General features: G+C 40.1%; 1 protein-coding gene across 1 annotated transcript in view; it reads right to left on the bottom strand.

The window, feature by feature from the left end:
* Nucleotides 1–22411, bottom strand: part of DDAH1 (dimethylarginine dimethylaminohydrolase 1) — a 153966-nt gene that overhangs the window by 117583 nt on the left and 13972 nt on the right. The window lies entirely within an intron of this gene.

Here is a 22411-nt window from a genome sequence, read left to right as displayed (position 1 = left end):
CTAAAGATTGTTCATAATCCACAGGAAGGTAGGAAGAAGAAAGCGGAAAAGTGAAAAATAGAACAGAAAACAAAAAATAAAATGGCTGACTTAGCTCTAAAATATCAATAATTACATTAACTGCAAATGATCTAAATATACCAGTTAAAAGTCAGAGATTGAAATGGTTAAAAAATCTAACAGAAATATAAGTTGTCCACAAAAAACTCACTTCAAACATAATGACATAGGTAGGTTTGAAAAAAAGAAAATGTAGCATGGAAACCTTAGTCAAAACAAAACAGGAGTAGTTATATAAATGCCAAATAGACTTCAGAGCAAAGAAAACTACCAGAGAGAGTGAGACATTACAAAATGCTAAAACAGACAATCCGTCTGGAAGACATAAACAATTAGCATTAGACATTAGCAATCCTAAATAGCTAACCACCAAACCATAGAGCTGTAAAATATGTTAAGCAAAACTGATAGAACAGAAAAGGGAAACTGACAAATCAACAAATATGATTGGAAACTTCAACACCCTTCTTTCAGCAATTGATAGAACAACTACATGTAAAATCAGGAAGGATACAAAAGAACTCAACAGCACCATCAACCAACAGCATCTAATCGACATTTATAGAACGTCCAACAACAGCAGAATACACATTCTTTTCAAGTGCCCACAGAACATATACTAAGACATGGTTAACTTAGTATATCCTGGGCCATATAACAAACCTCATCAGTTAAAAAAAAATGAACTTATACAGTGTGTTCTCTGACCACAGTGGAATCAAACCTAAAATTAATAACAGAAAGATAACAGGAAAAGCTTCAAATACCTGGAAACTAAACAACACACTTCTAAGTGGTCAATGGGTCAAAGACAAAGTCTCAGGGAAATTAAAAAATACAGTGAAATGAATGAAAATAAAAATATCAAAATTTGTGGAACACAGCTAAAGTAGTTCTAAGAAGGAAAATTAGAGCACTAAAGGCCTAGATTGAAAAAGAGGAAAAGTCACATATAATCTAAGCTTTCACCTCAAGAACACAGAATAAGAGCAAAAGCCCCCTGAGATCACAGCAAGTAGAAGGAAGAAAATAAAAAAGAGCAGAAAAATCAATGACATCGAAACAGAAAAAGCGATAGAGAAAATCAATGTTACAAGATGCTGGTTCTTTGAAAAGATCAATAAAATTGACAGTCTGCTAGCAAGACTGACAAAAAAAGAGAGAAGACACAGATTACCAATATCAAGAATGAAATTGGGGCTATTACTACAGACCCTGAAGACATATAAGAAATAATAAGGGAATACTACCAACAACTCTACACTCATAAATTTGACGAATTAGATTGAAACAGGCCAATCCCTTGGAAAACACGAACCACCACAACTCACACAAGATGAAACTGATCATTTGAATAGTGCTATAATTATTAAGGAAACTGAATTGATAATTTTAAAACTTCAAAAAAGAACTCTCCTGGCCCAGATGGTTTCACTGGAAAGTTCTGCCAAATTTTTGAAGAAGATTTAACACCAATTTTACACAATGTCTTCCAGAAAAAAGAAGATGATGGAACATTTCCCAACTGATTTTATTAAGCTGGGATTATCCTAATACCAAAACCAGACAAAGACAGTACACACACACACACACACACACACACACACAGAGAGAGAAAACTACAGACCAATATCCCTCATAAACATAGACACAAACATCCATAAGTGAATATTAGCAAATAGAATTCAGAAATATATAAAAAACTGTATACTATAATCAAGTTGGCTGGTTCAATATTTCAAGAATAAATAATACAATCTACCATATAACAGGTTAAAAAGGAAAAATCATATTACCATATCAATAGATGCAGAAAAACATTAAAAATTCAACACTCACCCATGATAAAAACACTCAAAAACGTAAGAATAGAGGAGAACTTCCTCAACTTGGTAAACATCACCTATAAAAACCTTACAGATGACGTTAAACTTAGTGGTGATAGACTAAATACTTTCTTTTTTAGATCAGGAACAAAGCAGGGATATTCAATGTCACCACTCACTCTTATTCAACATAGTACTACATAAGTTTTTAAAGTTTTCATTTCTCTGCGATAAATGTATACAAACACACATGCATCTGAAAGTAATAAAAATATCCTTAAAAACAAATAAATGTTCACCTAATCTCAGATTACACCACTTATGGTAAGTCCTCCTAGACCTACCTATTTTAGACCACTGTACTCAGTGTTTCTCTCAGTCATAGTTCTTATCACTGTTACAGTTGTCTGTTTTTTCTTCTTCCCACCCCCAACCCTAGTAGACTATGGTGCAGTACCTAGCACATTGACCTCATGTAGGACTTTTATCATAAGAGTTGGCTAGATGACAACACAAACTGGAGTTAAAAGGGAATTGTCATCAGACCCTCAACTATCATGAACTTTTGTATGGCAAACTCATCTCATTGTCACCGACTTTAGAGTCAGCTGATGAGGCTTTGAATCCTGATTTTCACTGCTTCAATGTGGGTACCAATCTGGGAGTCTCTGCTCCATCCTTTCTTTCTCCAGCAAGTTTTCTAAGAGTTGGAAGAAGCACACTACACCTTCCAGGTTCCTAATTTTTAAAGGTATTTCTTGCTTAGCAGTATTCCTTTTACTAGAGTTACTCTTTCAGTTTCTCATAGTTTATCATCTCACTGAACTCTGCGTAAGTCTCCCCCAGGCTTGCTCATATAATAGTCCAATTAACACAGGGCAGTGGGAAGCAGCCCAGGTCCTTCCTCCTTGCTTCACTGTCTCAATCCAAGGCTGACTATCAATTCCAGTGCTTCCTAGGAGTTCAATTCAATTATAAAAAGATATTCATGGGCTTCCCTGGTGGCGCAGTGGTTGAGAGTCCACCTGCCGATGCAGGGGACGCGGGTTCGTGCCCCGGTCCGGGAGGATCCCACATGCCGCGGAGCGGCTGGGCCCGTGAGCCATGGCCGCTGAGCCTGCGCATCCGGAGCCTGTGCTCCGCAACGGGAGAGGCCACAGCAGTGAGAGGCCCACGTACCGCAAAAAAAAAAAAAAAAAAAAAAGATATTCATTATGTGGCAACACAATGTCACTGAACCCTATAAGGTTTCTTTGTCTCTCATACAAATAGAAACTCTGCAAACTCTCAGAATTTTATTTGGATTCTCTTCTTACATGAATGTTACCTCACAGTGCATGAGGAAAAGGATTTATTTATAGCAATACCACTGGAAAGAAAGAGCATCCTCTAGCAGCTGGGAGCTGTCTGCATTATAAGGCAGTGGGAGGGGGTTAAAAGAATGGAGAATTAGTAAAGTAATTCTTTACAACTAATGGTGGTAGTAGAGTATATTAGGCTAACAGCAAGGGCTGGCGTGTCAGAAAGTCCAGTTTAGAATCAAGTTTGCAACATGTACTGGTAAGTAATCTTGGGCAAATTATTTAATCGCTTGGAGCCTTAGTTTTGTTGCTTGTAAAATGTGGATATTAACATCTACCTTAGAGGATTTCATGAGATAAAAATCTCAAGATCCTGTCACACAGTAAATAATCACTAAATGGCTACTAGTGATGGTGACACTCAACTGTGTCTGAACTCAGCCTTATAATCTGGCACTGCAGTAACATACCAGAATCCCTGGTACAGCGTATTGCATCCTCCTCAATAGCAAAGATTGAAGACAGCTGCTTATAGAAGTGGGCTTAAATAGCATAAGACCCACTGCTCATGTATGATGAAGTGATTAAGAATCAGGAGTTAAATCAAAGCCGTAAGGACCATGTCTACACTCCCCAAATCAAGTGCCATATTTTATAATCAGAAAATGGACTTGATTCGTGCCTTAATAGACCACTATGCAATTTATAAGATGATTAAAACAAGGTATAGAGTCACTGGCCCTTACGACATAAATCCTGCAGATTATTTCAGCTTTGAGAACACAATGAAAATACGATGTTTGGGAAATACAACAGAAGAAATTCCAGGCAGAACAACAGTTGGCCCTCCATATCTGAGGGTTCTGCATTTGCAGATTCAATTAACTGTGGATCAAAAATATTTTTTAAAAATTCCAGAAAGTTTCAAAAATCAAAACTTGAATTTGCTGTGCACCAGCAACTACTTACATAGCACTTACCTCGTATTTACAACTATTTTCATAGCACTTACCTTGTATTAGGTATTACAAGTAATCTAGAGATGATGTAAAGTACAAGGGAAAATGTGTGTGGGTAGGTTATATGCAAATTCTATTCCATTTTATATAAGGGACTTTGAGCATCTGTGGATTTTGGTATCTTCAGGGATCCCTCAAGGATACCAAGGGACAACTGTATAATAATTTCTTTTACTAACACAAAAAAGTATTCCCTATTATTCCTCAAAGCTCCAAAAAGTTTTTAGTATTTTATTTTCTAAAAATGCATTTTCATAAACTTGAGAAAAATATGCAGCAAGATTTATGAAAATCCCGAGGTGCTACATTTTATTTTCCAGCATATCAAAATCATCAAAGGAGCCAAAGAAGAAAAATCCTGCTCTGTTCCTGCAGCCACTGTTTTCTTCCTAGGAAGGCAAACCCACCTCTTTTCTATGCCATCAAACAGGTGTTTGCCATACCAAAGCTAATGTCTTCCATTTATGCCACTCATGTTGATTTAATGTTTCAGAGAACACAAGAGTGTGATATACTAAAATGGACAATGAAGGTTTTGGCAGAAATATCCTGGGAAAGTTGTGGTTTATCATTAATAAAAAATATGAGGGGGCTTCCCTGGTGGCGCAGTGGTTGGGAGTCCGCCTGCCGATGCAGGGGACACGGGTTTGTGCCCCGGTCTGGGAGGATCCCACGTGCCGCGGAGCGGCTGGGCCCGTGAGCCATGGACGCTGAGCCTGCGCGTCCGGAGCCTGTGCTCCGCAGTGGGAGGGGCCACAACAGTGAGAGGCCCGCGTACCGCAAAAAAAAAAATGAGAAAGCAATAATGTATGGCTCATGAAAATGTGTACTATGGCAATACTGGCACACCATGAGCCTTGGTCAGAGATGGCTCAGGTACTGGGTGGCGCTGGTGCTGCAGGAGCTCTGCTGGCTGCACTGGTAATGGTGCCCAGTATGTCTGGGCTTCACTGTCCTGGATGAATTAATCATCTAGATGAGTATTACCGTGGAGGTAAGGAGGGGTGTGGGGCAGGAGAGCTGGAAAGTTCTGAGTTTGGGAGAGCAGAGAAGCTCCACAGCCACGCAGGACCATTACCAGTGGGAAGAGAGGCCCCTGAAGAGGCGAAGGCCACAACTGGGGAGTGATAGATGTTGCTGACAACTCATACTTCTTTCACATTTCTGCCCAGGGCCAGCCCTATCGCCTGAAGTTGAGACAGCAGAGGAGCTACTCAAGCAAGATGCATGGTACCATGGAGTTTTTAAACAAGTTCACGTATTCTTTGACATTCTTCCAACAAATGGTACAAATTAACTCCCCTTCCTTTAAATATGTGTCTGCCTTAGTGGCTTGCTTCTAATGAAAAAAAACTGTGATGATGCAAGATTTCCGAGACTAGGTTAGAAAAGGCAATACAGCTTCCACCTGGCACATGTGTGTGTGCTTGCTCTCTTGCTCGCTCTCTCGCTCGCTCGCTCGCTCGCTCGCTCGCTCGCTCGCTCTCTCGCTCGCTCGCTCGCTCTCTCGCTCTCTCGCTCGCTCTCTCGCTCTCTCGCTCGCTCTCTCGCTCTCTCGCTCGCTCTCTCGCTCTCTCGCTCGCTCTCTCGCTCTCTCGCTCGCTCTCTCGCTCTCTCGCTCGCTCTCTCGCTCTCTCTCTCTCCTTTACCCCCTCTCCCTTTTTCTCTGTGCCTCTGTCTCTTGGGTGCCCTGAGCTGACATATAGGAAGCCCAACAACCCTGATACCACCATACTGGAGAGACCACAGGCAAATCCACATAGAGAGGGAGAGAGAGGCCTGTGAAGCCTCAGCTACACCAGTCCCCAGTTGTTTGAGTCTTTCCAGCATCACTTGCCAGAAATGTAAATAATTCTTCTATTCCTGTTTGAGCCACCCCAGCTGACAGCAAGCAAAGCAGAGATGAGCTATCCCTACTAAGTCCTGCCCAAGTTGCAAATTCATGAGCAAGTTAAATTCTGTCATTGCTTTAAGCCACTACGTTTTGGCATAATTTGTTAGGCAGCATTAAATAACCAGAACAAAAATCAAGATGATAATGGGGAAGATCTATTTTCAAAGGGCCCTTAGCTTTTGGGATATGATATGTGGATACCCAGAGAGCTCCGTTTAGCAGACTAGGGTAGGTCAAAAGAAAACTTCTTATGAGAAACTAGTGGTGAAGGTGAATAAAAATTCTATAACAGGATGATAATTAAGAGGATGCGTTTTGCCCCCTGGGGCCTTGCCAACAGTCATGTGAGCACCCAGGCCCAAGCCTTCCTGGGCCATGCAGACAGCCATGCAGAGACTATGACCCCACACACCAGCAGGCTGACAGCAGCCACACACCCTCCTGGGCCGCACAGCCAAACACACAAGAAGGCTGCATTGTCCTGCAATGGGTCTGCCACCACCACACAAGGCATGGCTTCAGAGCCAACCCGGCCAGGGCCAGCCCTACCTACCAGTGCACCCATGGTAGCCTGTCCTGCCACAACAGAGGGCTGCACACAGCCCATATAGGGGGCACCCCTAGAGCATATAGCTCTGGCGATCAGAGGAGAGTGTGCTGCTGGGACCCACAGGATGTCTCCTACATAAGGTGACTTCTCCAAGACTGGAAAACCCAACTGACCTATCTAATACATAGAAATAAACAGAGAGAATTGAACAAAAATGAGGAGACACAAAAACACGTTCCAAATGAAGGAACAAGACAAAAACCTCAGAAAAAGAACTAAACAAAGTGGAGATAGCAAGCTAACTGATAAAGAGTTCAAGGTAATGATCATAAAGATGCTCAACAAACAAAATTAGAAAATATAAAGAACCAAACAGAGCTGAAGAATACAGTAACTGAAATAAAAAATACATTAGAAGGAACCAATAGTAGATCAGATGATACAGAGAAAGGATCAGCAACCTGAAAGACAAAAGTAGTGGAAATCAACCAAGCTGAACAGAAAAAGAAAAAAGAATTTTAAAAGATATGGAGTTTTAAAGACCTCTGGGACAACATCAAGTGTATTAACATTTGTATTATAAGGCTCCCCGAAGGAGGAGAGAAAGCGGCAGAGAACTTATTTGAAGAAATAATATCTGAAAAATTCCCTAACCCAGGGAAGGAAATAGATATCCAAGGCCAAGAATCACAGAGCCCCAAACAGGATCAACCCAAAGAGGACCACACTAAGACACACTGTAATTAAAATGGCAGATATATTGGTTATATATTTTTATTGAAGTATAGCTGATGCACAATGCTGTGCTAATCTCTGCTGTACAGCAAAGTGAGTCAGTTATACACATATACACATTCTTTTTTATATTCTTTTACATTATGGCTTATCACAGGATATTGAGTATAGTTCCCTGTGCTATACATTAGGACCTTGTTGCTTATCCATTCTAAATGTAATAGTTTTCATCTACTAACCCCAAACTCCCAGTCCATGCCTTTCTCTCCCCTGCTCGCCGTGGCACCCACAGATCTGTTCTCTATGTCTATGAGTCTGTTTCTGTTTTTAAGATAGGTTCATTTGTGCCACATTTTATATTCCACATATAAGTGATATCATATGGTATTTGTCTTTCTCTTTCTTTCTGACTTACTTCATTTAGTATGATAATCTCTAGCTGCAGCCATGTTGCTGCAAATGGCATTATTTCGTTCTTTTTTATGGCTGAGTAGTGTTCCATTGTATATACATACCACATCTTCTTTATCCATTCATCTGTCGATGGACATTTAGGTTGTTTCCATCTTTTGGCTATTGTGAACAGTGCAACTATGAACATAGGGGTGCATGTACCTTTTTGAATTATAGTTTTGCCCAGGTATATTCCCAGAAGTGGGATTTCTGGATCATATGGTAATTCTATTTTTAGTTTTCTGAGGAACCTCCATACTGTTTTCTATAGTGGCTGTACCAACTTACATTCCCACCAACAGTGTAGGAGGGTTCCCTTTTCTCCACACACTCTCCAGCATTTGTTATTTGTAGACTTTTTAATGATGGCTATTCTGACTAGTGTGAGGTGGTACCTCACTGTAGTTCTGATTTGCATTTCTCTATAATTAGTGATGTCGAGCATCTTTTCATGTACCTATTGGCCATCTGTATGTCTTCTTTTTTTTAATTTAATTTAATTAATTTATTTTTATACAGCAGGTTCTTATTAGTTATCTATTTTACACATATTAGTGTATATATGTCAACCCCAATCTCCCAATTCACCTCACCCTGCCCCCCCCAGCTTTCCCCACTAGGTGTCCATATGTTTGTTCTCTACATCTGTATCTCTGTTTCTGCCTTGTAAACTGGTTCATCTGTGCCATTTTTCTAGATTCCACATATATGTTAATATATGATATTTGATTTTCTCTTTCTGACTTACTTCACTCTGTATGACAGTCTCTAGGACCACCCATGTCTCTACAAATGACCCAACTGCATTCCTTTTTACAGCTGAGTAATATTCCACTGTATATATATACCACATCTTTATCCATTCATCTGTTGATGGGCATTTAGGTTGCTTCCATGACCTGGGTATTGTAAATAGTGCTGCAATGAACACTGGGGTGCATGTGTCTTTTTGAATTATGGTTTTCTCTGGGTATATGCCCAGTAGTGGGATTGCTGGGTCACATGGTAATTCTATTTTTAGTTTTTTAAGGAACCTCCATACTGTTCTCCATAGCGTCTGTATCAATTTACATTCCCACCAACAGCGCAAGAGGGTTCCCTTTTCTCCACACCCTCTCCAACATTTGTTGTTTGTAGATTTTCTGATGATGCCCCTTCTAACCCGTGTGAAGTGATACCTCATTGCAGTTCTGATTTGCATTTCTCTTATAATTAGTGGTGTTGAGCATCTTCTCATGTGCCTCTTGGCCATCTGTATGTCTTCTTTGGAGAAATGTCTATTAAGGTCTTCTGACCATTTTTCGATTGGGTTGTTTTTTTGTTCTTGAGTTGTATGAGTTGTTTATATATTTTGGAGGTTAAGCCCTTGTCTGTCGCATCATTTGCAAATATTTTCTCCCATCCTGTAGGTTGTCTTTTCGTAAAATGGCAGAAATATAAAGAGAGAATATTAAAAGCAGCAAGGGAAAAGCAACAAGTTACATACAAGGGAACTCCCATAAGACAACAAGCTGACTTTTCAGCAGAAACTTTGTGGGCCAGAAGGAAGTGGCATGATGTATTTAAAGTGATGAAATGAAAAAAACCTACAACCAAGAATACTCTACCCAGCAAGGCTATCATTCAGATTTGAAGGAGGGATAGAGTTTTATAGACAAGCAAAAGCTAAAAGAGTTCAGCACCACTAAACCAGCTTTATAAGAAATGTTAAAGGGACTTCTCTAAGTGGAAAAGAAAAGGACACAATGAGAAATATGAAAATTACAAAAGGAAAAAAAATCTCACTGGAAAGGGCAAAAATACAATAAATGTAGTAGATCAACCACTTATCAAGCTAGTAGGAAAGTTAAAAGACAAAAGGTAGCAAAATCATCTCTATCCACAATAAGTAGTTATGGAACACACAAAACAAAAAGATGACATCAAAATATTAAACATGGTGCAGGGAGTTAAAATATCAGGTTGTTATAATGTGTTCAAACTTAAAAGATCATCAACTGAAAATAATCATATATATGTTGTTATATATGAACCTCACTGTAACCACAAACCAAATGTCCAAAAACCTATATAAATACACACAAAGAAGAGAAAGGAATCCAGACATAACACTAAATATAGTCATCAAATCACAAGGGAAGAAAGGAACAAAAAAGAACTTCAAAAACAACCAGAAAACAATTAACAAAATGCAAATAAGTACACACCTATCAATAATTACTATAAGTGTAAACGAACTAAATGCTCCACTCAAAAGACATAGAGTGGTTGAATAGACACAAAAACAAGACCCAAATATATGCTGCCTATGAGAGACTCATTTCAGATAGAAAAACACACACAAGCTTAAAGTGAGGGGAGAGAAAAAGGTATTCCATGCAAATGAAAACAAAAAGAGAGCTGGGTTAGCAATACTTATATCAGACAAAATAGACTTTAAAACAAAGACTGTAACAAGAAACAAAGAAGGACATTACATAATGATAAAGGAATCAATCCAATAAGAAGATACAACAAGTGTAAAAATATATGCACCTAACATAGAAGCACCTAAATACATAAAGCAACTATTAACAAACATAAAGGGAGAAATCTACAGTAATACAGTAATAGTAGAGGACTTTAACACCCCACTCACATCAATGGACAGATCATCCATACAGAAAACCAATAAGGAAACACTGACCTTAAGTAATATGTTAGCCAGATGGAATTAATAGATAAATATAAAATATATATAATATTCCATCCAAAGTCAGCAGAATACACATTCTTTTCAAGTGCACATGTACCATTCTCCAGGACAGATCACATGCTAGGCCACAAAACAAGTCTCAGTAAATTTAAGAAGATTGAAATCATATCAAGCATCTTTTCTAACCACAACAGTATGAGACTAGAAATCAACTACAAGAAAAAACTTCAAAACCCACAAATGTGTGGAGTGTAAACAACATGCTACTAAATAAACAATAAGTGGTGGGTGTTGAGAAAAATAGACGGCTATATGCAAAAGAATCAAACTGGACTACTTCCTCATTCTGTATACAAAAATAAACTCAAAATGGATTAAAGATTTAAATGTAGGACCTGAAACCATCAAAATTCTAGAAGAAAACATAGGCAGTATACTCTTTGATATCAGTTTTAACAATATTTTTCTGGATCTGTCTCCCCTGGCAAGGGAAACAAAATAAAAAATAAACAAATGGGACTACAGCAAACTAAAAAGCTTTTACACAATGAAGGAGACTATCAACAAAATGAAGACAGCCTACTGAATGGGAGAAGATAACTGCAAATGATATATCCGATAAGGGGTTAATATCCAAAATATACGAAGAACCCATACACAACTCAACATCAAAACACCAAACAACCTGATTTAAAAATGGGCAGAGGACCTGAATAGACACTTTTCCAGAGAAGAAATAGAGATGGCCAACAGGCACGTGAAAAGATGCTCAACATCACTAATCATCAGGGAAATGCAAATCAAAACAACAATGAGATACCACCTCACACCCGTCAGAATGGCTATCATCAAAAAGACAAAAAATAACAAGTGTTGGTGAGAATGTGGAGAAAAGGGAACTCTTGAGCACTGTTAGTGGGATTGTTAATTGGTGCAGCCAGTATGGAAAACAGTACAGATTTTCCTCAAAAAATTAAAAATAGAACTGCCACATGATCCAGCAATTTCACTTCTGGGTATTTATCTGACAAAAACAAAAATACTAATCAAAAAGATATATGCACACCAATATTCACTGCAGCATTATTTATAATAGCCAAGATATAGAAGCAACCTAAATATCCATTGATAGATGAATGGATAAAGAAGATGTGATATATATGTGTGTGTGTGTGTGTGTGTGTGTGTGTGTGTGTGTGTGTATTCATAACAGAATATTACTCAGCCATATAAAAAAAGAAATCTTGCCATATGTGACAACATGGATGGATCTAGAAGGTATTATGTTAAGTGAAATAAGTCAGACAAAGAAAGACAAATACCATATGATCTCATTTATATGTGGAATATAAAAACAAAACAAATAAACAAAACAAAATGAATACTAATTCAAAGATACAGAGAACAAATGAGTGGTTGCCAGAGGGGAGGGGTGTGTGTGGTGGGGGTGATATAGGTGAAGGGGATTAAGAGGTACAAACCTCTAGTTATAAAATAAGCCACAGGGATGTAATGTACAGCACAAGGAACATGGTCAATAATATTGTAATAACTCTGTGTGTTACTAGACTTATTGTTGTGATCATTTCATAATGTACGCAATCATCAAATCATTATGTAGTATACCCAAAACTAACATGATACTGTATGTCAAATATATTTCAATAAAAAATGAGGATGGTTTCTGGACTCAAGACAGACTAAATCTGAATCTTAAAAACTCTAGTATTTACTAAGCTTGTGATCTTAGTCAAGTTACTTAGCTTCTCTGAACTTCAATTTGCCCACCTGGAAGACTGATAATTATATGAAATTCATAGAGCTGTTAGAAGAATTAAGTGCTTAATTAATGGTGACTATTATCATTAATTAATGGTGACCATTATTATTGCTATTTCTGCAGTTTTCCTATCGTTGCACTCTACCATAATTAACACTGGTGAAATACTAATGTTTCAGCTTATGCTAGTTTCCAAAGCCTCCTTCTATACAGACAATTCGCCAATTAATCAAGAATCTCCCAGTATATCCCTTACATTCCCAGCATTGTGCTAAACCTGTGGCAACTACAGAAGGATGGAGACTATCACCCTAGGAAATCAACAATCTAGACATCACAAACTCGCGGGACATGTTGAACAAGTGTCTTCAGCTTCCCAGGTGTCTGATGGAGTTCTGATCTCTACGTCTTCCTGCTAAAGGGCTACAATGCTGTGGAAAAGGCTTTTATCACTATCCCCAGCTGCTACAAAGGAGTTCTGCATATCATACATATCATGGGTATTTAGCAATCAATATATTATATTGATACATTAAACTCTTCTCTATTTTCTATATCTGATATTAATACCAAATAATGACTATTTCTGAAACTGCTCTTTAAAATAATTTTAATTATGTAGCTACTACACACTAAAAAAGTGCTTTCCATGTAAGGTTTAGAAACAGTTCAACATACAGTTCAACTAACACCTGTTGAGTGCCCTGTTAGGACTCCGGTACAATCTGAAGAAAACTATTAAATTGAAATTAAATCTAGTAGAGTAACCTAGGATCTGATAAGGACATAAAACAATTCCTTGGTAATGAATGAACTTTGATGACTAATTTTCCTATTTTAAGAGCGATTAATAACTTTTAAAAGAATGATAGAAAAGCAGTTTAATTCATAAACTAATAAGACTACAGCACTTTAAATGCATGTGTTCTAAAACAGTTCAGAGAGCAGCCTTTGATATGATGTCTCATAGCTCTCCGTAGAGGAATTTATACTTTTCTGAAAGAAATGAAGAGTTTCAGTTGAAGCTCTGGATGATTATCCAAGTCAAAGCAAAACAAAAGCTATCATAGGCTTTAAAAGCCTTTAATTCCACACAAATTTGCCTAGCTTATTAAGATTCTGTCTTTCCAGTATTTTCCACAGTAATGAATATCTGATGTTTACAAGCATTAAGCAACCTAAAAAGAAACACAAAATACTGTGGTATGATTGAGGAATTTAAAAAATTTTTATTATACTTTTTCCTAATCAAGAGCATGCTTTTTCTTTAAGGCAAAGTCCAATTTTTTCGATCCCTGAGTCAGATCTTCAATCTTCTTTATAGTCCCAGACAACTCCATCCTTTTTTGCTATTAGCCACTCTCCTCTCCAACTTTCCATTATCCCTCTGAAACTGGTGTGCAATAACCAAACTGTGTGGTGAGCTTATAGGGGTCTAACCAGAGGTGAGTAGCTGGGAAGATCACTATATAGTTCTATGAATTGCCTCCTGAAACTTGGAAGTCTATTCTCATCTCTGGCTCTACACAGTAACACTCTCAATAATTCTTGTCTTTGAAGGGGTTGGAGAATGTTATGTAAAACTAGGCAAGCTGTAACTTTTCATAGGTCAGAAATACCCAAGGGCTTTGATTATTAATGTAACTTCCTTAGATAAAAACCAGTTTCCTTTTTCTAATCCGGGAAGTTGAATGTCTATAATACAACATAAATCACACAGTTTCTGATTTTACTGTCTAGACACCATCAACCCCCTTAACACTACCTTCTCTGTCAAAAGTCTGGGCAGGGCCCAAAATCAACTGATGTCCAACTAAGCTCGGAAATATATTCCTTCCAACTAAAGCTGGCAGAACTCTTGTGAGCACATTTGAAGCCAACTAAAAGCAGGGTTGGAAAATTAAGAATGGTTAAAAAAAAAGAAAGAGGGCAAGTACAAAACCCTTTCACAAATTAACAAGGCTCAATGGCATCAACTTGAAAGGTTTCTATCTCCACCTTAACTTCCAAATAAAGTAGTGTATCAGTCTTGCAGATAAATGCAGATATTTTTATAGCCTCACCATCCTCAATAGAGGCTCCACTGTCTGACAGACACAGATAATAAGAGAATTAAGTACATGCTCAAGAGGACAGCAGCACTCACCTGGATTTTTATAGCTCCTCTTCTCTGAGCTCAAAGTCATCCTCCCAGCACACAAGTGAAGATTAGGGTATGGAGAATGAAGCCAAGAAATCAGTTGCTTGTTAAGGATGGAGGGTTACAGAACCATGTGAAAACTGGAGATCCACTACCCTTCTCTGATCACCCAACTGCTTTCCTCTGAGCCAGCCGAGGAAATTCTACATTATCCTAATAACAGTAGTAGAAATAACAGTAATGGCAGCTATCATTCTTTGAGTGACTACTGTATGCTAGGCACTATACTACACGTTTCCTATTTATTATTCTCACAACAGCACAGCTTTCAACTCTATGATGTTTGCTATAGAGCTAGAGAAGAAAGATCTGTCTTGGAGCAAGTACTAAGGAGGATTACTTTCTGAATTTCCAAAAGGATGATTTTGATGAAATCCTGCTTATATATAGCACTTTAACATTACAAAGACTTTTTTTTTCATTTCATCTTCACAAAAGCTTTGAGCAGCAAGAATCCTTATTTCTATTTTACACATGAGGAAACTAAAGCTCAGGGAGACTGTGACCAAATCCATACATTCAAACAGAACAAGGCAAAGGCTTGAACAGAGGTGTCCTGACTCCAGCTCCCATGCTCTTCCCACTTCACCAAAATTGCCCCCTAGAAGAGTGGGCCCTGAGAACATTGTGAATGCTAAATCATATTAAGCACTGTCAACTCAATTCAACTAACGTTCATTGAGCACCTACAGTGCGCCACTCACTGTACTCAGTAGTGGAGGCTCAGAAGTGAAAAAGCCACAGGTGATGCAGGAAAGGAGTTCACAGATTAGTGAGAGAGACCATCATGCAAATAAATAACTGCAATACAGAGTAGTTTGTGCTGACCGCACAGGGGACACATAACTCTAGGAACGCTTCAAGGAGGAGGGGCATCTGAGCTAGGTTTAGTAGGGTAAATTCAGGAGTTCAACAGGCAGGCCCTTCTTTAATTGACAATAAAGAAGGGTAAAAGATTAGTGATTTATGCAACGTAAGCACTGCGCCCAAGACCAAATATCTAGGAAGATTGACATAGGTGGCTTTTGCAGGCCAGACTATAGGACATCAGCTCAGAAGGGATGGTTAATATTAGAACCAAATAAAGATACATGAAAAAATAAATAGGTCCTTCTCTTTTTCCTAAAGGTTATGTGTTCCATGAAAATGTCATGTTATGTTTTAAAGCCAGACAAATTTGTGCCAACAGTTAAACGTCATCTGCAACTCTTGACCATTTGCTAGAATGGCAAACCAAATGTAACAGCCCAGTAAAAATATCTGCAACATGCCTATGTTTGTTTTCTGGAGCATCTCTAATTGGGGCTGGTTAGAACATGAGATACTCCTGCTGAGCTGTACTACCCCAGAGATTGCTCATCAACTTGTCTACTGGAGTGCTTTTGAGAAGAGGGAAAGCTGAAAGCCAGCCTGACTCTGTCGTTCGTCTCCATTTCAAGTTCACCTTTTGTCCTATCCTTTGGCAATATCACTTCAAAGACATCAAGGTGGAATTCCCACCTTCTGAGGCCCAATATCCCAAATCCTCTCCTTCAGGCTCTTTTGTCCCTTGTTTTACCCCCACCTGCTTCCCTCTTACTCTTCCTCAAACTTCCTATCACCACCCCTTATCATCTAATTTATGGCTTAGCATCGTGGGATGTATCAAATTTCTAGGTGGAAATTGAGGATCTCATTTCCACCCAGTTTTTCCCCCATTCTTCTCCTCTCTTCCCATTTGCCCATTTTCTTCTCAGAATCCCTTCTCCTGTAGCTTTTTATATCATGTCAATTTTTATGTGGGGGCAGGAGAGAAGTGTTCTCACTGAAGGGATGTAGTACAGGGGACAACATTCAACAGGAGAGAAAAGAAGGTCATCATCACTGAATTTCAAAACTCAAAGAGAGAAAAGACCAAGATGGTGGTCTTACCCAGAGCAATTTTTCCTCAACAATTCAGTGTTCAGATTCACCTCTTTTTAACAGGAGGAAACTAGCTACACATGAGACACCAACCATTGCCTGTCTATTTATATGCAAGACTCTGCCCTGTCCACAGACTCTGCTGCTTTGTTCAAACCTACTCTGGCCTTTGACCCTGAAGCACAGCTGACTGAACCAATATTAGGCACCTGACATAAACCCAGTCTATCCATAGGCTAACCAACCACCTATGACTTGGTTGACAGGCTCAAAAAATTAGTATGAGCCCATGAGACTCCCCATTTGGGAACTTAAAATTGAGAAACTGCTGAGTCAGATTGACATGGCAGCTAAATTAAAGGAATATGAGGTAAACTCTAAACCACAGGGAAATGAAGTTATGAGAAAACAGAACAGAATGAAGCAGATCCAGAGAGACAAGGGTGAGCTTGAGGGAAAAGAGCGACTCCATGTTCCTAATGACTTTGTGGTTTCAATTTGAGTATGTATATCCTGGCAATTTTCCTCCTTTTTCTTACTGTCCTTAGGTCTCTGTTGTTTGCAAAAAACCTAAAACAATCCGACTAGAATGCAAAAATCATTGACCCAGTAATTGATTGCTAGTTTTAGCCTGCTGGCAGATCTGATAACTCCCCATCTAGTTCCAAAGTTTGCCAAAGATTCAAATTTCGTTACCAGGAACTGTAGGATTATTCAGTCTGAGTTATGCAAAATGGTAACCAAAAGCTACCTGGCCTTTGCTCTCTGAATTTCCTCATCATCAGGCTAATCCTCAGTGAAAACACAGGAAACATTTCTCCTCTGCGAAACTACCCTCTTCCTTCACATTCAATGATCCAAACAAGCCAGCTGTGCCCCTGTGTTCATCACTTATTCTAATTAACCCAAGGAAGACATGGAGGCCTTGTACAGTGCTGTGTGTTCAGCAGCACATAACAGCCAATTACGATCAGGAGTCGGAATCTTCATCATCCTTTCTGGTAAGAACATCAAGGTGCGTTCGTTTCAAGTTGTTATTCTGGATCACCAGTCAGAATTCATGTTTTTATCACTGCTAATCCTGCTCTCTAATTCTCTCAATGACTTCTGTCCTATTGAGATAAAGAATGGCAGGAATTATTAAGAGTGAGAGGTTCTGAGAACCTGGTTTATTTTAGAGTTCTACAAAGGCTTCATTTCCCCTTCCCACCACCCGCCTTTGTTTACAAGTGAATGTCTATTGCTCTCCTTCAGCGCAAATATTCACATGAAAAACATCTATATAAATGAGCGGTGTCAGAATCTGAAGAAATGTGCTGTGCATCAATAACAGCTCTAAGTTCCCACTGTGGTTCAGGACACTCCAGTGACTCAAATGACCCTTCTGTCCAAGGATTTGCATCAATTTGTTCTAGTTTTGCACTATATGGAACTACAGTAATGTGAATAATTTTTCTTCTATTAAAAAAACCACCAGGAAATCTATGAAAATATTTTTGACAACTGAGATAATCACATTTTAATCTGTTCAATTAAACACAGTAAGGTTACTTTTCTACCAGAAAATGCCAGTTAACTAAATTATACTAAAGTCACTTTAGTGAGAATTCAAAGATAAATTTACTTATTAAACTGAGCCAGAAAAGTAGCATTTAATTGATGGCTCATTATTACAGGAGGTGGGGAGGGAGAAGAAAAATTAAGTATACGCCTTAGTCAAGGCAGCTTACCCCAAACTTCTAGAGTCACAGGGGCATCAGAGGCTCCAGCAAAAGGGATCGGGGTGGTGGGTTCACCCCAGCAGAAGGCAGGCTGATGTTTGGCCTGACACATTTACCAGGCAGGTGTATGAGAGGGCTAGCACAATATGGCGCCAGAGGGCTGGGCAATAAGTTTCAGGGATTCTCTCACACAAGGACTAGAGGTCAGTCTTGAGGTCTTTTGTGGAGGATCCAGGCAGAAAATCAGCAAAGAGGGTCAAGATACAAACCTAGTTAATGGAACCAGGGCTCAACTTCACCATAGGAAATGAGCAAGGGTAATGACAGAACAGGCCGACAGCAGGAATGATGAGGCTGACCCACTGACCCACTGACCAAGGGGTCCTTTAATTTCCTCTGCTAAGAGCCAGACTGCTCCAAGAGCTTGTAACAGGACCAAGACAGCTGGTGAGAATGACGGATTTAAACTGCTGTTACACAATAAATACATGATAAACGATATTATTATTGCTGTTGTTTCTTGTGAACGGATTAACTGGGAGAAGGTGGGTCACACTGGAACAGGTCTATGGACCTGAAAACTAGATGGGGGCACATGGAGACACATGTTTGGTGGGTGGAAGTCCAAGCAGGTGGGGCAGAATCTCTGGACAGCAGGGTGGCAGGAACCAGTGGGAGGTGGGGATAAGAGGTGTGAGGACGTGTGATGGTGCAGAGATAGGCAGACTGCAGGGTCTGCAAGTCACAGCTGGCCAGAGGCAGGTCCCCAGGGGGCTGGAGTACAGGGGCAAGACTCTAGTCCTCTACAGAGGGGAGAGGGGATATTCATAAGAATAAAACCAGAGCTGTACAAACAGGGCAATGGCATGGGTAATGCATTCGTTTCGCCTGAATATGGGTAACATTGGTCTCCAGAGCAAGACTGAAGAGGGAGGGAGGGTAAGGAGACAAGGGTTTACCCAGCCATCACAAAAGCTCAGTATCTTAGTTGTGGGGTGAAGGGATGCTGAGACCCAAAGCCAGGCATGCCAAGCCTACCCTCCCTCCCCTAAGATACAGGGAGAACAACGTCCTGGCGTACTTCTATGTGCATCCCCGCTCCCTCAACCAAAACGCAGGTGCACAGGAATTAGACAAGTTGCAGCTTGCCTGTCTTATCGCTTGCACTGGGGCTTGTACTGTTTGTGTTGTTGACCTGGGGTCTGTGTTACCAACAGGGACACACAGAGTTACGGTAACATCTATTTCCAGAATAGTAACAATCTGTGCCCCTACCTTTCATATAAATTTTCCCTTTGAATCGACTCTGGGGAGACTGAGCAAGAGTCAGTGAGGGTGTATGGATGAAATTAACCCTTGTTCCTTACTCCAAAGAGCTGGGGGTGGAGGGGGTTCCTTCCTCGAGCTGGGGCCATTCCTAGGATTCCTGTTCAGACTCTTACTCAGCATGCCCTCCCGCACGTACAAGGTAAGGTCAGAGTTCTCCATGGGTTGCTTAATTATTTGGCGAGGAACCCTGTCAACAAATATTAAGCCCAGACTAAATGCATGGCTGGAGACACTGGCCGGCCCTCTGTGATTCTGCTGGGTGGGGAAGGTTTCTGGGCTGGCCTCATGGATGAGGGATAGAGGCAGAAGCAGTTGCCGAGCGGAAACTCTGTCTTCAGAAAGGAAGCCTTTGTCTCATTCTTCTCGATGTCCTCACTAACGGATGGGGCAGCTGCCTATGGCTGTGGGTCTCGCTAACCCAAATTCTCTAATGGTCAGCATGGTAGTTTGCTGTCTCTCTGGTATTAGGACCAGGGGTCCTAATGCCTGGGCTTGGGAGTCAGAAAGACCTGGCTCCCTATCTCACTATTTAGTAAGCATGTGACCACAAGTAAGTCAAGTAACCTCTCCTCAGTTTTCCCATCTGTAAAATGGGGGGGATTTATAAGAGTGGGATGCAGTGGGGTAAACAAGGCAGCAAGCACAGCACATGGTAAGTGGCAGTCACCCATGTGCTTGGAGCCTACCTAGAGCCCAAACTTTACTTAGAGGGTGCATATTCTGATACGATTGGTCTCCTTGGTCTCTCATAGCTAGAGGGCTCTCCCAGGAGTCCCATAAGCTAGCTAGTCCCTTAACATGGGGTAAAAAGCCAGATACACTCCATGCCACTGCTGTAGATCTTGCTATCAAAGGTCTGAGAGCCATCTCAGGCAGGCTGGGACCCCAAGAGCTGGTCCTAAGGCTTCAGCAGAGGACTGTGGGACTGGGGACCCGTCTTCGGGTGATGTGACAGGGCAGGCCATGGCCCGTTCCTACAGGTGCTGGGTTTAGAGTTCAGAGGCAGCCACTACGTAATACCCACAACCATGATCCTTACATAGTGCTTTCATTCGTTTCTTCACTTCAGCACAACAGAGGGTGACAGACAGCAGCATCACCCCAGTTTACGGGGTTGGGGGGGGGAATCCTGAAGTCCACAGCAATCGTCCATGAGCCCAGAGCTACACAGCTTTTAAGCAGAGACGTCTGAAGACTTCTAGTCCAGGTCCTGCTCAATGACAACCTACCTCTATACTGCCTGGGGGAGGTTCTCTGGTAACACCATATTCAGCCAGCTATTTATCATTTGACCAACAAACGTTTATTGCCTACTATTTAATAAGAGGTCTTACCTAAGAACTGATATTCAGGCCCTTTCCAGCTGAGGTCTCTTATGAACATTTCACAACGTTATGAGGAAAGTCATCCTTTTCTTTTACAGCACCTACCACTTTTTAAAAAATATTTTAATTTAAAATTTATTTTTTATCATTTTTTATTGAAGTATAGTTAATTTACAATGTTTTACGTGTACAGCAAAGTGATTCAGTTATACATATATATATTCTTTTTCAGATTCTTTTCCATTATAGGTTATTACAAGATGTTGAGTATAGTTCCCTGTGCTATACAGTAGGTCCTTACCACTGTTGTGAAGTACACATATATTTGTGATTATTTATTTTACGTTTATCTCCCCAGTTAGACTTCAGGTTCCATCGGGGCAGGCGTCATATTTGTTTACTTCTTCAGTTTTACATACAGCAGGCACTCAATGACAGTAATTGCTTGTTGAACTAACAAAAGTCACGTACTCTTTTGGACAGATGACAAAACTGTGCCCAAATGTTATCTGCCCAAGTTGGCCTTGCTAACAAGTAGTAGATCTTTAGAGCTGCCTGGAGCTTGCTAAGGGTAGTCTCTTTTTTATCAGGCCCCCTCTCAAAGGGTTATCAGAGCATCGTGGTCACAGCGATATTGGTCAAATCTATTCAGTCAGAGACATCATCAAGAATAAGCTGGACATCTCCAGTTCCTAAATAATAATGTTACTACTACCATTAGATACTATCTATCGCTCATCATAACAGTGTTACCAGTGGAATCACATTTGTAGAGGGCATCACAGTATTTGGAACACTTTGATCTTCAACATCCCTGGGAGACGGGCAAAAAGATATTTTACTGGAAACTGAAACTTGTGAATTGCCCAAGATGATGTAACTGAGAAGTGGAACCAAGACTCAACTCCAGGTGGAATTTCACCTTGTAATGTAAGAAGAATTTTAAAAGTTCTTAAAAATGAAAAAGATATTAAATGGGTAAAGGAGTTATAAATGTGAATTCAAATCTAAACACCCATACACAACCAGTTCAAATGGTAAGCTTAAAGGTAGAAATTCTCTAACTATTCATTTACTCAGAAGATCAGAGGATGAAGAGGAATCATAGAAAGGGTAGTATATTTTGATTCAGTTGAATATGGTGACTTACTCCTAAAAACATGGGGTGGAGAGAAAGCCAGGGCCCACGTTACACCTGCCTATTTTGGTAGCACCAGCTTTGGGGGACTGGCCCAGCCCCCCACTGAGGCTCAAGTGAGTATTTCTAATGGCTTTCGCAACCTCCTGGCAGGTTTTAGGTGGAGTCAGCACAGGAGACCAAAATACAAGAGCCGTGAATCTCAACTCTAGGCAGAGTCTCATCTGGGCAGGCCCCAGGCAGCAAGCCCACAGCCAAAGGGACAGAGGTCTCCAATTTCCAGGGAGAGAAAGTAGCAAGAGAAAAGCACAGGCTCAATCCTTAGGGGCTTGAACGACTGCTCTCTAGAAAGACAGAAAGCGGATAACCACGGAAAGAGGAGGGATTGATCACTGATGGAAGAGCTACTCTTGCATGGTACCGCTAGACACTTGAACATGTAAATGGATCTAATCATCATAACAAAGTTATAGGGTCATCAAA

Source organism: Lagenorhynchus albirostris, chromosome 2 (genome assembly GCF_949774975.1).
Source record: "Lagenorhynchus albirostris chromosome 2, mLagAlb1.1, whole genome shotgun sequence".
Taxonomy (NCBI): domain Eukaryota; kingdom Metazoa; phylum Chordata; class Mammalia; order Artiodactyla; family Delphinidae; genus Lagenorhynchus; species Lagenorhynchus albirostris.
The sequence above is the reverse complement of the archived record's forward strand: the minus strand, read 5'-3'. Positions and strand labels throughout refer to the sequence as shown.